The following is a 16,800-nucleotide window of genomic DNA, read 5'->3' as shown; positions in this document are numbered from 1 at the left end:
GGTGAAAAGTTAAGAGGAAAATGCACAAGAGGTGCTGGCAAGAGAGAAAACGATTAACAGAGGGATTCAATTTAGAAAACACAACAAAAAGGAAAGCTATGGCAAACAATGTGGTGAGCAACTCGAATTAAAACAAGAAAACTTCCCACAACTCTAATCCCTTGAAACTACCATTACATTTTCTGAGAAGATGAAATGAAATGGAGTGTATTTTCAAACCAACAAGGCAAAACAACTTGAAAAGAATAGGCCTGATTTCAACAAGGCTTTTTAGGCAGATGCAAGATTGCTATATTCAATTAGGTAATAAAACAACTTGCTATATTCAAATTGGGCCTTAACAATAAAGAATTATGCTTCTTCAGAGGCCTTCCAGACATACTTGAACAGAGCTAAAAGCTTCAGGCATGAGACAGCTTTTATATCTTCTAGATCACTGCCAAATGGAAACTTCATAAAATTTCTGAGTGATGGCTAATTATCAAATACAGTAATTATTTCCCCAATAAGCAATCCTCTGCCATCAAAAAGAGACTTTATTTTTTAAAAGATTAATCTTAAAAAGGAGAGAAAACAACTAGAATTTAGAACAAAACAGTGATTTTTCTGTACAGCTCTGATCTGACAAAACATTATCCCACTCCTCCTCAACAGACACACTCAAAGAGAATCTTTCCTATTTATCACAATGCTTCTGCTAAGTTACATGCTTAGATACAGCATTTTCTCACCAGAATCTGGAGAGTAGTCACTAACAGAGGACAACTTTTCAAGATGTTTTCAACAGCCCCTTTCCCTGATACACCCTGTTTGCTTACCCTTCAATGTATAAGCAGTGTCATAAAATACTAACACAGAAAGCCCTGTATGTGTTCCTACTTCTGTGTAGTGCCGTTTCAAAAGCCACATTTAATTTTCCAATTGATAGGTGCAAGATCACAACCTATGATGCATGACCCAAGTAAGGTCTTTCTTTCTTCTGTTCCCCCTTCCCACCTTGTCTCTCTTGGGAATAGACAAGACAGCAGTGAATGGAAGACTAGAGGTGGGAGGCAGGAAGATGAGAGAGAAATGGTCAGTTCATACATACCATATGCTCACTATTTAGTTGTAGAAGAAACTAAAAAGTAATTTTCCCTTTCAAGTTACCTCTAAAGTTCACTTCAACACATAAAAATGCTGTGAGAGACTTCTACTTCCAATATGACACAGTAACTGACACCAAACTTCTTTTCTTCTCATAAGCAACTATTACCTAGACAAAATGATGCAACTATTTTCAGTTACTGGATAAACGAGCAATAACATGAGCTTACATTTGTCTGCTTCTCTGCCTTGGGAATACTTTCTAATTTTATTATGCTGAGATAGAGTCCTAGCCGAGCAGGGCTGGTGGCAGACACAAGACACTGGAGAGGACAGAACTGTGCAGAGTGGGGACCACATAAATTTGTATAGGGTTACCTGAGAGTCCTTAACCAATGCTGGGCATAACTACATAAGGCTTACCTAAGAGTGGCTGTAATAAGGTTAATATGGAGTAGAATTACTAGAGGTCAAGCAGGATAGGGAAACATTGCCAGTCTAACCTAACTTGAAGAAAGAAAACTATGAAACTCTGCACATCAATTTGAAAAGCTTGAAAGACTTCACTTTAAGGGAAAAAGCACATCCTAGAATAAGACCAACTCTAGACCACATTAACAAAATTTTAAAACAAGCCCTAACAAAACCCATGGAGCAAAAAGAATCTGGGGGCAGAATTGTGCTAAGTTAGAGAAGCCTGAGAAAAACTTGAGCTTTCCACAGATAGTCCCCAGCAAACATATACAGGGCCATCAGCCAGTAACTAAACTACTAAAACAAACACCACTCTACAAAGAATTTTTTTTTTTAATCAGCATCTCTACAATGTATCAACACTCTTCAATAATTAAAACATTACTAGGCATTCAACAAAACAAGAAATGTGACCCATAAGAAAAAATAAGTCATTAGAAACTGACTTTAACTTGGCCCAGATACTGCATTTCATAAAAACTTCAGAGCTACTATTTGAAATATGTCTTAAATAAAGGAAAATGTTTTGAACAACAAAGGAGAATACATGAACAGATGAGACTCTCAACAGAGAAACTGAAACTACAAAAAAAAGGAATCAAATTGGGGGTGGGGGGAATGGAAATTCTAGGACTGAAAGCTTCAATAATTAAAATAAAAAACTCATGGAATGGACTTAATAATAGATCAGAGATGGCAGAGGAAAACAGTCCATGAACTTGATAGATCACTAGCAATTACCAATTTGAGAAACTGGGTGGGGGGGAAGACTGAAGAAAAATGAATACAGCATCAGAATTTTATGGAACAATATCAGAATGTCTAACACTTATGTCATAGGAGCCCCAAGACTCTGAAAATAAAGCAGAAAAAATATTTGAAGACACAAAAGTTAAAATTTTATTAAGTTTGGTGAAAACACTATTTACCAGATCCAAAAAGGTCATCAAACTCCAAAAACAATAAATACAAAGAAAATCATATCTAGCTACATTACAGTTGAACTGCTGAAAACCAAAGACAAAGTCTTCTGAAAGCCTAAAAACAGGACAAAAATAATACAAAGAACACTAACTTTTTATCACGACAATGGAGGCCAGAAGATGGCAGAACAATATTTTTAAAGCACTGCAAGAGAAATATTACCAACTCAGAATTCTATATCCGAAGAAAATATCCCTCAAAAATGAGATAAAGATCTTCTCAAATGTATAAAAGCCGAGAGAACTAATTTCAAGCAGATGTGCACTTCAAGATACTACTAGGAGGTTCTTTAGCCTGGAGGGAAATTATACCAGATAGAAACTCAGATCCATAGGATAGAAAGAATACTAGAAATAACTAATAAGTTGTTAAAAATAAGTTTATTCTCTTTATTCTGCTTAAAATTTCCTTAAAACACTGTATATTAAAGCTATTTAAAAGTAAGATAATATGTGTTTTGAACATATATAAAAATAAAAAATACAAGAGCACAAAAAATAGAGGGTGGATAAGAGGAATTAAATTATACCTGTGAACTGAGAAGGGGAAATGTTAAGTGTCCAGTGAGAAGCCAGACGGGTCAGGTATAAAATATTAAATGGCATAATATTTACAATAAAAAGATTTTAATAAGTTAAGGATACATATTATTAACCCTAGAGTAATCAATAAAAATGTAATTTAAAAGACAGCTAAAAAACTAGTAAAGAAAATAAAATGAAATACTTAAAAAATACCCAATTAACCCCAAAGCCAGCATTAGAAAAGAGACAGAAACAAAAACAAAATGGACAAATAAAAAGGTAGCAAAATGGCAGATTTAAACACAACCACATGAATAATTTCATCAACTGTAAATGGATTAAGAATTCCAACTAAAGGACAGGGATTATCACATTGGATTAAAAAAAGCAAGACTCAACTTATATACTGTCTAATAAGAGATACCTTTTAAATTTAAGGACACAAATAGATTAACAAATCAGAATAAAATTTTGATTAAAGAAATTCATCAGGATAAGATACCAAGCTTAAATATGAATGTACCTGGGGCGCCTGGGTGGCTCAGAGGGTTAAGCCTCTGCCTTCAGCTCAGGTCATGATCTCAGGGTTTTGGGATCGAGCCCCACATCAGGCTCTCTGCTCAGCAGGGAGCCTGCTTCCTCCTCCTCTCTCTCTGCCTGCCTCTCTGCCTACTTGTGATCTCTGTCTATCAAATAAATAAATAAAATCTTTTAAAAAAATATTGGTGTACCTAATATGAGAGCTTTAAAATTCAAAATAGAAAATGGCAAAAACTCAAGAAACAGAAACATCTCCAACCATAATTGGAGATTCTATTATCTTTCTCTTCATAATTAATCAAACAAGTAGACAACAAGCAAGCCACAGAATATCTAAACAATACTATCAACTAATTTGGCCTAAAAGACATTTATAGAACATTACACCAAACAACTGCAGAATATCTATGTAACAGTCACCAAGGTGGGCCATATACTGGGCTATAAAATAAATCTCAATAACCTCTAAAAGACTGAAAGAGGGATGCCTAGGTGGCTCAGTGGGTTGAGCATCTGCATTCAGCTTAGGTCATAATCCCAGGGTCCTGGTATCAAGTTCCTCATCAGGCTCCCTGCTGAGTGGGGAGTCTGCTTCTCCCTCTGCCTGCAGCAGCCCCTGCTTTTTTTTGCTCTCTTTTTCTTTCCCTGACAAATAAATGAAATCTTTAAAAAAAATAATAAAATACTTAAAGAGTTTTTTTTTAGACTATGAACTCTGACCATAATAAAAATAATTTTTAAAATTATTTAAATAGTAATAGTAATAAATTGCAATAGTAATAAATAACCTAGACGATCTCTAGATATTTGGAAAACAGAAAAAAAAACTTCTAAATTATTCACAAGTCAAAGAATAAACCACAAGAATTTAGAAACTATGAAATAAATAATAAAAAATTTTAATTTTAAAAACTGAGAGAAATCTACTGCTTTAAATACCTTTACTAGAAAGAGGTTTAAAATCAATGATATGTTTCCACCCTAAGAAAGTAAAAAGAATAGAAATAATAAAGAACAAAGCAGAAATCAATGAAATAGAAAACAGATACAACAGAAAATTAATAAAGCAAAAAATGCTGGAGGGCAGGAAAGTAATATTACTGGTTCTTAATCATATTCTCCCAGAAACTGGGCTTCAGTAAACATTATGTCAGGTCCTCATGGATCTCCAAGACCAATTTTTCATTTCTCAAAAGTCTAGTTAGGTTCATGTAAAAGACAAATCAGAACTGGGTCTTGGGCTAGAGACATAAATTCTCTTTCACAAGCCTCACCATCTTCTGTCTCTTCTGAGAGTATCTGATAAACACAAAATAATTTAGCCAGTGATAATGCTAGCAACATCCATATGTTTTAGAATATTAAAATTTCAGACAATTAAAAGATCCATATGTATTCCCCCACCTCTTAAAATAAAAAGCTAGGGGTTTTTTTTTTGGGGGGGGGGTTGTTGTTGTTGTTTGTTGTTTGTAAATCCAAGTACTTAAAGAAATTGGGGAGCTATTTAAAGGAAACCTCTTATAATCTCTTCAACAGTAAAAAAAAAAAAAAAAGGCATTCTTATGCAAAAAAAATGTACTTAACTCATCTATTTCTGAATTTAGATTTTTGTATATTGTTTTCTTAAAAAGAGAAATCTTTTTGAAAACCCTTTAAAAGAAACTATACATTTAACAGAAAACCCAAGAGTACATGTGTAAACAAATTAATGTAAAAGCATCAGCTGTTACTTATGCAGCTCCTACACCAACAGTATCCAATTCAAGGACAGGAAAAGGCTGCAAAGCATTTAGTTTCCACCTTTTTTGAAACCACATTGAGTAGTTTCCAAAAGTGAATGGACAACACAAAGGCTGCAAAAAATATCTTTTTAAGTGTCGATTTAAAATTTTAATGAGTACTTCTCAATAAGAAAAAGAAAAAGAAAAAAAAGGGGGGGCCTCGTTTTTTAAGCATTTGATTTAAAGTGTTCAATTTATTTGGGGTAAATCACAACTCTGAGTTTCATTCTGCAGAAATAAAACCATTCTGCAGTAGTTCAGGTTACAGTTTTGTGGAACCAAACTCCATAGCCAACAAACACCTTTGTTCTAAATCTCAGGGAGTCAATGACCAAACCTATATTTAAACTAACTAGACCATTCCTCAGGCGGCAACAAATCCTTAGACACATACAACCACAGCAGAGTGCCTGTGCTGCCCCTGACCAGTATGTGAGACCATATATGCGTAACATACGTCTGTCTCAGTTTCTCTCAAGCATGCATGGCTGTTGCGGTCACTTCACAGTTTACCCCTAGCCCACCCTCTTCACTCTTCTCAGCCCAAAAGACTCTTTTCTCCCTCTTTATTACACTAGTCCAATGTAGTCAGTCTTCTCAAATCCCTAGTTTCTTTCACCTTTTAAAAATCTATTCAACTATTAATGGGAACAAATGTCCTACTGTGACCCATTACCCTACTCTCCTTAAAATAGCACACCATAAAAATTAAGATGTCAACTGTTCTCTCAGAATGAAAAGGTTAGAAGGACTGCAATAAAGAAATGCTTAAATGGGCCTTTAAAAAAATAAGTGAGTGAGACTTTCACAGATAATACCTTTGTCCCCTGTTGTGACTCATGAGACGAAGTAGGGAAAAGCAACTTGATTTATGTAAACTTGACATTATCTAGTCATCATTTGCAAGGAATCCTGCCAACGTGATTATTTATCCAGTACAGGCTTTCTTCTTTGGTCACCACTGTCCACAGAGTTGTGTTTATAATTAGACTGTGCAGTGTTAATTACTCTGGCCGCCCTGCCAATGTTCTATAGGGCCTACAGGGAGAGATCAAAACAATCATTCCCAAATCATGACTCACCTCACTCTTTCCACACTACAAACCCCTGGCAGCCTCTCAAAACTGAAAAATGATAGTTGTGTACACAACATACTTATACAGTCTTTCACATTTAGGATGAAATATGAAGTTCCAAAAAACCAGCTCCATATATTTTTCTAGAATTTTTCTACATTTTAATTCTGTAACTTTTTGCTTATTACAGAATTATAATTTGAAGGCGAGAAGGTTTAAAAAAAATTCCAAGGCTTGGTTTAACCTATAAAGAAGGGAAGTTCTGCATAGGTGAACTGTAATTACAGATTTTTGCTTCACATTTAAACAATTCCTCCAGGGAGGGGCTCTTCTCTCATTCATCTTGGTATCCCTGGTGCCCTGCAGGGAAAAGAGCTGTAATAAATGCTGAAACGAAAGTAGCAACAGCCAACACATTACAAGTAAATATTAATTAGTGAAAATTACCTCCATGTCCATTCATAGATTCCCCAAGGACTAAACCCAGGTCTACTGAAGCTTGGAATAAGATAGAATTAATATGCTAACCATGAGGTAAGAAGGCCCTTCTAACACCTGCTGTGGGGCTTTGAGTCACACTGCGTTTCATTTCTTCCGGACACTGATTCTTTGGACTTCTTATTACATTTCCTCCTCTTTCCTCACAGCCGGTATATAATTTAAACTGATTATGGTTCAGTTTAGTGTTGAGAAACCTGTGGATTCGGGTTCTGGCTCCACCACTTAAGTATGCTGTTGGGGTCTCAGTTTTCTTACAGGTAAAATGGAGATAATAGCTGCCCCATCTGCTTAGATGATCACAGGGGTTGAATCAGATAAATGGGTCATGACACTCTGCAAACTGTGAGGTGCTCCATTAATAGTTTATTGCTCATATATTAAATAATTATGGTAGGAGCTTCAAAATCATAAGCAAATAAACACATCTTCTACTTTTCAGTCAAGCACACTAGCATTTCTCTTTAAGATTCACCAGTACAATCTCCCACCTCACACCTTTTACTATAAAAGGTGATGCTTCTATGTCACCCACAGCAAACATCAGTAAATAAATTCATAAAATAAGTCAAGTCCAGAAACCCCATTTTGTCTTCTGTGCCACAAATACCAAAGGATAATATAAATAACAATTCTGGCCTCCTGATGTCTTTTAAGATCAGCATCAGCAAGGTCCATAGAGGATTTCAGCCAGTATGGAACAGGATAACTTGAGATCATTCTATCTGTTTCACAGAGACTTTAATACACAGGTTTTATATTTTAAGTCCTCTAACTGCTGAGATATTTGCCAAATGGCTGCCTTGATTGTAAAGATACTACAACCCTTCCCAAAATATCTCTAGGGATTAAGTGTATTTTAAGGCCATGCTCATTTACTATAATTGCATTTACACAATAAAACTCAGATAACTAATGACAGCTACAATTTATAAGAAGGCAATTTAAATTTACATAATGCTCACACTTTCTGATTAAAACAACCTAAAGGGCAGTATTACATAGCCATCAATTTCACTTTACCAAACTAAAATACTCAGTCAATAAATTTTTCACCATCTTCAAATTCTACACCGCACTGTATTCTCTGAGTCTAATCACAGGTGGTTTTTTCTGTGCAGTTTTAAGCAAAAGCCAACATTTTAGTTCAGAAGGGAAGAAAAAATTAAGATTAACTGGCTAGCTTTATGTTGCAGCTATGAAGCACATTATTTGAAATATCAAGGAGAACATTTAAGATGAAAAGGAAGCATTCATTCTACTAGAAAAAGCTAATGACCAAAGAGTATCAAACACGAACAAGGGCCACAGCACCTAAAGAAGCCTGCTATGAAATGCTTCAGATAAAGAACTGAATGCAAAGGATCAAGGAGAGGGATACATAAATATCTGTAGTTTAATACAAACCTTAATTGTAAAACAAGAATTAAAAAAATGAAATTTCCTTTAATAAAAGAAGAAAAATTTTTACCTCAACAAAGTAGGTGTCCTCTTAACTTATGTCCAGTTACACCTCCAAATTAACCAACGTTCTCCATTGCCCTCCAAAGACATTTTCTGATGCCAGGTGCCCACTGAGTGCCAGAAGGGCTACTCCGTAGAAGGTCCAAGCACTATGTCCCCACAAGAGCAGCTGTATTCTTGCCAAGGATTAGCTGTTCTCCAATCAATATATGCTAGCTAAAATTATAACTGCAGTTATGTAATAATTATTGCATTAAATGAAAAAAAGAAAGAAAATCATTTCTGTTCAGTTCTGAAAACTGAACATGCAGCAGAAAAATCCCACAAAAGTGAGTCCCCCAAATAAAACGGCTGCCAAATTAAGTATTAGCAAGTAAAACAAAAAGATTGAGGCAGGAGGACCCTACAGAAGAATTTTTGCCCCTGGGCTTCAAGGATCTAAGTTCTCAAACCCCTTGAATAAAAAATAAAGACCTGGAAGTTACAGATGCATCATGAAGAAATGTGAAGAACTCTTTTTTTTTTTTTTTTAAGATTTTATTTATTTATTTGACAGACAGAGATCACAAGTAGGCAGAGAAGCAGGCAGAGAGAGAGAAGAGGAAGCAGGCTCCCTGCCGAGCAGAGAGCCCGAGCGGGGCTCGATCCCAGAACCCTGGGATCATGACCTGAGCCGAAGGCAGAGGCTTTAACCCACTGAGCCACCCAGGTGCCCCGAAATGTGAAGAACTCTTACTAGTGGACCCACATACAAAATAAAAGCTTTAGTCAATAAGACAATATTAGTAATGAAGTTTACACAGTTTGACTTGAAATATTAGAGAAATGCAATTTTCTTTACAGTTTCCATTCTTAACTAGGTTTTTAAAGATATTCATTATATTTGAGATCATGTTAAAGGAAAAGTGATCTAGATCTAAGGTTCACCCTAATAGTTCATCCCAAGAGCACAAATATAAGTTCTTCCAAGCACAAATCATTATGTATACACCTACTTGTGAATGTCTAAAGAATAATTTTACAGTAACACTTAAGAACTTTGCTCTGCAGTTATACATACTAGTGAGTTTAAACCACAGAATGTTTAAAATAATTTCTCATCAACTCTTAACCTCACAAAACAAACTGATGGTTGTCAGGGGGAGGGAGGTTAGGAGAGGGTGGTGGGATTATGGACATTGGTGAGAATATGTGCTATGGTGAGTGCTGTGAAATGTGTAAACCTGGTGATTCACAGGCCTGTACCCCTGGGGCCAATAATACATTATATGTTAATAAAAAAATAATTTCTCATCAATATATGTCAAAACTTAAAATATATTCTTTAACCAAGTTACTCCACAAGAGAAATGCATCCCATGAATAACTGAAAGATGTATGCATAAGAATGTTTACAGCAGTCTTGTTTACATAGCAGGAAAAAAGGAAACAACCTAAGTACGGAACGATAGGAGATAGGTATATTCATAGCTAATAAAATACTAGGCAGGCATAAAAATTATTTACATCAATTTATTTCTATTTTAAACATGGAAAGGAATTAAAAATATAGTATTAAGAGGCAGGTTACAAAATTTCAAATAAATAAATATTCATCTAGTTGGATACACTGTAAATAAAAATGTTAATACTAGTTATTTCTGGGAGGTTATTTCTGGGTATGCTGGGTGTTTTTATTATCTATATTTTCCAGTTTTTATATGTATAAATAAAGGAAAACATCCTCAAACAGATCATAATTTAATTTTTCAAGATCTAAAGTTAATGAACTGATGAAAAATTACCATCTAATTTTAGAAATGGTCCTGGATGATGAAATCAAGTAATCTGGATACCAGGACAGTACTTGTTACTAACATCCCACTGGACCTCTTAGTAAGAAGTGGAGTCTCGGGCACCTGGGTGGCTCAGTGGGTTAAGGCCTCTGCCTTCAGCTCAGGTCATGGTCTCAGGGTCCTGGGATCGAGCCCCACATCAGGCTCTCTGCAGAGCAGGGAGCCTGTTTCCCCCTCCCTCTCTGCCTGCCTCTCTTTCTACTTGTGATCTCTCTGTCAAATAAATAAATAAATAAAATCTTTAAAAAAAAAAAAAAAAAAAAAAGAAGAAGAAGAAGAAGAAGTGGAGTCTCTATCTCCACGCCTTGAATCTAATGGTTTTAAACCTTGCTGCCATCAATGGAACGTAGAAGTGACACTGCAAAATTTCCAATCCTAGCTTTAGGAACCCTTGTTGCTTTCATTAGTTCTCTTCTACTGACCTGCAACCCCCATGAGCATAAATCTGAGCTAGCCTCCCTGTGGATGAGGATCTACGTTGGAAAGACAACCCAGCCAACAGGCAGCACCAACTGCCAGATATGCCAGTTAAGCTATTTTAAATCTTCCAGCTCCAAATTTCTGCTAAATGATGGCTGCTACAAGTGACCTCAGGTAAGACCAGTGGAAGAAACATCCAGCTGAGCCCAGTACAAACTGTTGAATACAAAATTGTGAGCAAATAAAATGGTTATTATTCTAAGCCATTAAGTTTTGTCATTTGTTACGCACCAATAGATGAATGATTTATCCACCACTCACACAGTAAACTTTTAATATTGTAGTGTATAATTCTTACAGACTAATCTATCCCCTAAGAAAAAATTGAGATTACACTGTACATATAAGTTCTATGACTCTATGGCATCTTGGCAATGGGAACATAAGCAGGGCCTCATGGTCAGATTTCTACTCTGACCCATTCGAGTAGAACACCTGGTATTCAGAACACACAGCATTCTTTATACAAAAACTGTGTGCAACTGTGGGCTTTTCCTCCAAAGCCCAAGGGCCTTGAAGTATATGACTTCATAGTTTCTTACTCCCCCTCATTGATATATGTGAGGGTGCTCTGCCTTGGCTCTTAGTACAGGACCACATCAGACAATGAAAAAAATAAGACCAAGTTCATTATCACAACCACTATCTTAATGCCACTACCAACAATGATGATGATAAAAACCAACATTCACTAAGGGCTTTAGCATGTGCTAACAGTGAGCTGGGCTAAGCAGGGTAGTTAAGAATGTCTCTGAAACTGGAGTGTTCTGTCACTGTCACTGTATAACCCTGAGCAAGTTATTTCATCTTTCCAAATTCAGTTTGCTCATTTGTAAAATGGAGGTAATGGTACCTATCTCACTGAGTTGTAAGAATTAAATGAGATATGTGTAAAGCATTTAGAACAGAGCCTAGCACATAGTAAAGTGCTAAATAATTATTAGCTTTCAGTATTATTAGTCAGCATTTTACATATGTCATTTCATTTAATTTAATCCTCACAACATTTTATAGATCAGAGAGGTTAAATAACTTGCTGGTAAATGGCATGGCCAAATTTCAAACCCACATTTTTCTGACTGTAGTAGCTAAATCCTTCTAGGCCATGTGCCATGACTTGAAATAGCCCAGAGAATGTCAAACCAGGTCCAATGTGCCAGAGAAAAGTCCCATGTCTCTGCAGTCTCTGGATCCAGGATGGTCACAGAGTTGCCTCTATGTCAGGCTGAAAGGCTACAGAGAGGGTCAGGATGGTGCCAGAGATTGAGGACACTACCACCGTGTGTCAGACACTGACACTACGGTTTACACAACTCTCTCAGCCAGACGTTTAGCAGTATTCAAAAAGTGCTATTTGATTTTGCCCAATTATATTCCCTGTTATGACTTCATCATGGTCTGTAAATTGAATGTTCTCCCACTCATTAGGATTATGAAATTATCCAAATATAATATCCATTTTACTGAAACTTTACTTTTTTGCTACTGTAGAAAACTAAAAGGTTTCTTTCTTTTTTTTTTTTTTTAAAGATTTTATTTATTTATTTGACACAAGAGAGACATCATTAGTAGGCAGAGGCAGGCAGAGAGAGAGGAGGAAGCAGGCTCCCCACTGAGCAGAGAGCCCAATACGGGGCTTGATACCAGAATCCTAAGATCATGACCTGAGCCAAAGGCAGAGGCTTAACCACTGAGCCACCCAGGTACTCCAAGAACTAAAAGTTTTTATGAGACCCTCTAAGCCTATTATATTTTATAGATAATTAATTATTGTTCAAAGTTACTCAGCTAGTTAGTAAAACTGAATGAAATCAAAACTTTTTAAAAATTTTTAAATTTTAAGTTTTCTACAAGAAAGTTGGAAGTGAAACAATGAACAAATTTAACCCACAGAACTGCTTAGCTAAGTTTAGTTCTACCCAAATTCAGCTCAATGATTTTGAAAACAACCACTTTCTCAGACTTACAGGAAATGGTTAAGCAACCTCAGAGAAGTCATTTCTTCTTCTGCCATAGTAGAGAAGATAGGTTGTTTTTTTTTTTTTTTTTTTTTTTTTTTTTTAATGAGTCCCTTCCAGATAATAGAACTTTGGAACATTGTACAAGTGCTCATCAACCTAAGTAGCAAGTCTAAAAGATGCTACAGTTATTACTTTATTCTATTCTTTTTCCTTCGAAAAGAGCAAAGAACTCTGATATTTTTTTTTTTAAAAAATGAGTTTTTACATTTCATAATAAATGAATTATCAAGACTTTAAGTCCAAACTGGAAGAAGAAAAAATGAACATATTAAAATTAACAGACAGGGGCGCCTGGGTGGCTCAGTGGGTTAAGCTACTGCCTTCGGCTCAGGTCATGATCTCGGGGTCCTGGGATCGAGTCCCGCATCAGGCTCTCTGCTCAGCAGGGAGCCTGCTTCCTCCTCTCTCTCTCTGCCTGCCTCTCTGCCTACTTGTAATCTCTCTCTGTCAAATAAATAAATAAAATCTTTAAAAATAAATAAGTAAATAAATAAATAAAATAAAATTAACAGACAGGCTGATAGCTCAAGACCGAACAACATGATTCCATCCTGATCTCAGACAAAACAGAGACTAGATACAATTGAAAATGTTATAACTTTTAGGGAAATTTCACATGTTATACTATAGCTTATTTTTTTCAGAAAATCTATTTCCTGTCTCTTTCTCCCCTGTAGCACTATTTGAATCCTGGTATTGGAAAACATAATACTTGGGATGACAGACTCTGCATAATCATCAATATAGGAGTTTTCTGGCTAAGAGATGACACTTTACCAAATTCTAAAATTTGTTTTTAATGCAGTATTTCTAACACATTTTATTACATTCCCATCTTCTTACAAAGACTGGTCTCAACATAGTCCTCACTGAGGAAAAAATAACTGCATGACTCTTTGTTGGGACACAGAACTCACTACTGTAACTGATAGACTACTGATACAGAAAATGACACCTCCATACCCAAGCACCAAACTGGCCAATTTGCTTAAAAATACATTTTGTCAGCAACTTAAAAGTTTACAGCAAATCATATCGTGCGGGTTTTTTTTCAAGTTTCACTCTAGATTTCTTCACTGAACCAAGTTTCACTGCAGCTCATTACTCCAGCTATTTTTCGGGGGGTTTACAAGCTCAACTAAAGGCCAATTTTGATTATGATTTACATATCAGACAATAAATATTTCTTTTAAACAAATTATTCTATTTGAAGAACCCAGGGAAAAGAAAGATTGAGAAAAAAAAAAAAAAAAAAGAACAGTACCACAAGGACCTGTAAGAAAGTAGCAAAATGATTAACATATATGTAACTGGGAGTTCCAGAATGACATGAAAAAAAAAAAAAAAAAAACACTGAGACAGAAAAATTATCAAGAAACAATGGCCCAAAAAAAGAGCTCCTGGGACTTCACCAAGATAAAAAGCTTTTGCACAGCAAAGGAAACAGTCATCAAAACCAAAAGACAACCCACAGAATGGGAGAAGATATTTGCAAATAACATATTAGATACAGGGCTAGTATCTAAAATCTATAAAGAACTTATCAAAGTCAACACCCAAAGAACAAATAATCCAATCAAGAAATGGGCAGAAGACATGAACGACATTTCTGCAAAGAAGACATCCAAATGGCCAACAGACACATCAAAAAGTGCTCCACATCACTCAGCATCAGGGAAATACAAATCAAAACCACAGTGAGCTACCACCTCACACCAGTCAGAATGGCCAAAATTAACCAGTCAGGAAACAACAGGTGTTGGCAAGGATGCAGAGAAAGGGGAACCCTCCTACACTGTTGGTTGGAATGCAAGCTGGTGCAGTCACTCTGGAAAATAGTATGGAGGTTCCTCAAAAGGTTGAAAATAGAGCTACCCTATGACCCAGCAATCACACTACTGGGTATTTACCCTAAAGATATAAACGTAGTGATCCAAAGGGGGCATGTGCACCCGAATGTTTATAGCAGCAATGCCCACAATAGCCAAACTATAGAAAGAACCTAGCTGTCCATCAACAGATCAATAGATAAAGAGGATGTGGTTATATATATATGAATACTATGCAGCCATCAAAAAATGAAATTTTGCCATTTGCAATGACATGGATGGAACTAGAGGGTATTATGCTAAGCGAAATAAGTCAATCAGAGAAAGACAATTACCATAGGATCTTACTGATTTAAGTAATCTGAGAAACAAGACAGAGGATCATAGGGAAAGGGAGGGAAAAATGAAACAAGATGAAACCAGAGAGGGAGACAAAACATAAGAGACTCTTAATCTCAGGAAACAAACTGAGTGTTGCTGGAGGGGAGGGGAGTGAGAGGGAAGGGGTGGCTGGGTGATGGACACGGAGGAGGGTATGTGCTATGGTGAGTGCGGTGAATTGTGTAAGACTGATGAATCCCAGACGTATACCCCTGAAACAAATAATATAACTTGGAACACTGAAAAATAAATTCAAGAAATTCAATGGAAAAGAAAAAAAAATCCAAAGACAACCAAACCAAGACCCAAATAAACAAACTGCTAACAACCAAAAGTAAAGAAAAACTTGAAACCAGCTATGAAAAAAAAAAAGTGATATATTACAAATAAGGTAATACCAGTTCAAATTACGAAGGTTTTTTTTGTTTGTTTTAAAGCAAATTCTACCCCCCCATGGCTCAAACTCATGACCCAGAGATCAAGAGTCACATGTTCTATGGACTGAGCCAGCCGGCCATCCCACCATAGCTTTCTTAACAGAAAACTACGGAAGTCAGAAAATGAAAGAGTAACATCTTTATTGTTTTTATATATATCGAACTATTATTATATATGTATGTGTAATATATATAATACATGTGTTATATATATTATACATTTGTGTAACTTGTTTAATACCTTTGTGTAAACACATACCCAAAATACATAAGCAGCCCTTGTAACTCAATAACTGGGCAAAAAGATTTGAACAGCCATTTCACAAAAAAGATGAACTAATGCAAAAAAAAAATATGAAATTAAAACCACACTGAGTTACCACTATGCACACACTAGATTGGCTAAAATTTTAAAAAACTAATCACACCAAATTTTGGCAAGGATGTAGAGAATAAGCACTCTCATATACACTGATGGAAATGTGAAATGGTAAAACCAGTTTTGGGGGGTTCTTTAAAGATTTTATTTGTTGGGCACCTGGGTGGCTCAGTGGGTTAAAGCCTCTGTCTTCAGCTCAGGTCATGATCCCAGGGTCCTGGGATCAAGTCCCTCGTGGGGCTCTCTGCTCAGTGGGGAGCCTGCTTCTCAGTCTCTCTCTGCCTGCCTCTCTGCCTACTTGTGATCTCCGTCTGTCAAATAAATAAATAAAATCTTAAAAAAAAAAAAAGATTTCATTTGTTTACTTGACAGAAAGAGTGCAAGACAGTACAAAGGTGGGGCGCAGCAGAGGGAGAGGGAGAAGCAGGCTCCCCACTAAGCAGGGAGGCCTACGTGGGGCTTAATCCCAGGACTCTGAGATATGACCTGAGCAGAAGGAAGATGCTTAACCAACTGAGCCATCCAAGTGCCCCAGGTAAAACCAGTTTGGAAAACAGATGGCAGTTTCTTAAAAAGTTAAAACATATAGCTACGAGATGACCCTACCAATCATCTCCTAGATACTTAAATAAGAGAAACAAAAACAAATTGTCTACACAAAGACTTGTATTTGAGTTTCCCAGCGGCTTTACAATAACTCAAAACTGGAAACAAATATCCAGTAAGAGGTGAATGGACAAACAAATGATAATATATCAACAAAATAGAATACTATACAGCAATTTTAAAAGAAAAAAGAACCATACTAATACATGGATGAGTTTCAAAATAAATTATACTGAGTGAAAAAAACAGGACAAAAAAGATAGTACATGATCCCATCTATACAAAATCTATATAATTCTATTTATATAAGATTCTATAAAAGTAAGGGCGCCCGGGTAGCTCAGTCAGTTAAGAATTTGCCGCCTCCTCCCTCTGCTACTCGCCCTGCTTGCACACACGCGCACA

General features: G+C 36.1%; 1 protein-coding gene and 1 non-coding gene across 4 annotated transcripts in view; both read right to left on the bottom strand.

Moving 5' to 3' along the window:
- The window catches only part of LNPEP (leucyl and cystinyl aminopeptidase), a 104,650-nt gene that overhangs the window by 72,060 nt on the left and 15,790 nt on the right, over positions 1–16,800 (bottom strand). The gene's annotated exons all lie outside the window — the stretch shown is intronic.
- LOC131832909 (small nucleolar RNA SNORA13) lies at positions 5,330–5,463 on the bottom strand. The gene has a single exon (XR_009354252.1). It is a non-coding gene; the product is annotated as a small nucleolar RNA SNORA13 (small nucleolar RNA).

The sequence above is a fragment of the Mustela lutreola genome, chromosome 5, assembly GCF_030435805.1.
Source record: "Mustela lutreola isolate mMusLut2 chromosome 5, mMusLut2.pri, whole genome shotgun sequence".
NCBI classification, from domain to species: Eukaryota; Metazoa; Chordata; class Mammalia; order Carnivora; family Mustelidae; genus Mustela; species Mustela lutreola.
This window is presented reverse-complemented; position numbering and strand designations above follow the sequence as displayed.